The following is a 1,433-nucleotide window of genomic DNA, read 5'->3' on the forward strand; positions in this document are numbered from 1 at the left end:
TTATTGGCTTTGCATCAAATACTACCTCTTGAAATGGTTGAACACCAGCCATTTATTTTGGGTACAATGACTCTGCATATTCCTTCCATCTTCTTTTGATGCTTTCTGCATCATTCAGTGTTTTGCCCATAGAATCCTTAAATATTTCATGTTGAGGTTTGAATATTTTCTTCAGTTCTTTAAGCTCAAGGAATGCTGAGCATGTTCTTGCCTTTTGGTTTTCTAACACCAGAGTTTTGCACATTTCATTATAATGTTTGACTTTGTCTTCTTGAGCTGCCCTTTGAAATTTTCTGTGTAGCTCTTTTTCCTCATCATATCTATCATTTGCTTCAGCATCTCTATGCTGGATAACAAGTTTCAGAGTGTCTTCTGCTATTCATTTTGGTATTCTCTTGCTTTATTGTCTTCTTAATGACCTTTTTTCTATAAGTTCATGGAACGATGCCATTGTCTTTATTTTAAATGTTTTATTGTGAATTATGTGATAGTTTACATGGGAGAACATTAGCTTTACATTCATCCTATCGTATATCGTTTCACTACCATGGTTATAATTCTCTCCTTGCATCATCAACCAACCAAAGGGTATACACTGCAAGCCTCCCCCCTCCCCCATCGTCAGCACACCAGTCCCTCTCCCTCTCTGGGTCTAAAGTCCCCAGCCGCTCCATGTCATCATCTCTGCCTCCATCTCTGGTGTCACTGCTTCTCTGGGTAGGGTCCCACACTCCACTCTTCTCCCTTGACGGTCCCAGGGACCTCTGCTCCTAGACTGCAAAGTCAGTCATACCCCTCCTTTTGCTACAAAACGTCTACCTTTACATTTCTAATCCTCACAGTCAGTCCTGATAACAATTATTCACTATTGTATCACAAGAGACCTATCCCCATCTCCTTTCATCAGCCCCACCCAGACAGATTAAATACTACTCAGTGGAGATTCTACCTTCCTCCGCTCCCTCTGGATCTAGGCTCCCTCTTGAAAGCTTAAGGCCACTCAATTCTTGCCTTTGTAGCTCCATTTTGGGTAGCCAACGTCCAAGTTGCCCATCCCTGTCTACTCTGTGTATGGAGGGAGTGGGAATAATCCTTGCTGTAAAGATATGTTCACTTTTTTGAGCTACTGCATGCATAGGTGTAGGTCAAGTTCATCAAATTGTATTAAATTACTCTTTTTTTTCCCTCTTCATTCTTCTTCTAGTTGAGCTCTGATCATCCAGTCATTGAGGCTAGGTCAAGTGGGTATTATCTGCAAGTGTGGGTGTTCTTATGCATATGTCCTCTCTTCTTATCAGCTGGACGCTTCACTCTACGCTCTAGTCCTCTGTGGCTATGTCACTGACTCTGGGCCCAAGAGTCCCCAGGTCTTGCCACACTGCTGACCAACCAGGTCCCCACCAGGGTTCACAGGAGTCTATTGAACATTGTAG

This window comes from Chrysochloris asiatica, unplaced genomic scaffold (genome assembly GCF_000296735.1).
Source record: "Chrysochloris asiatica unplaced genomic scaffold, ChrAsi1.0 scaffold00051, whole genome shotgun sequence".
NCBI lineage: Eukaryota > Metazoa > Chordata > Mammalia > Afrosoricida > Chrysochloridae > Chrysochloris > Chrysochloris asiatica.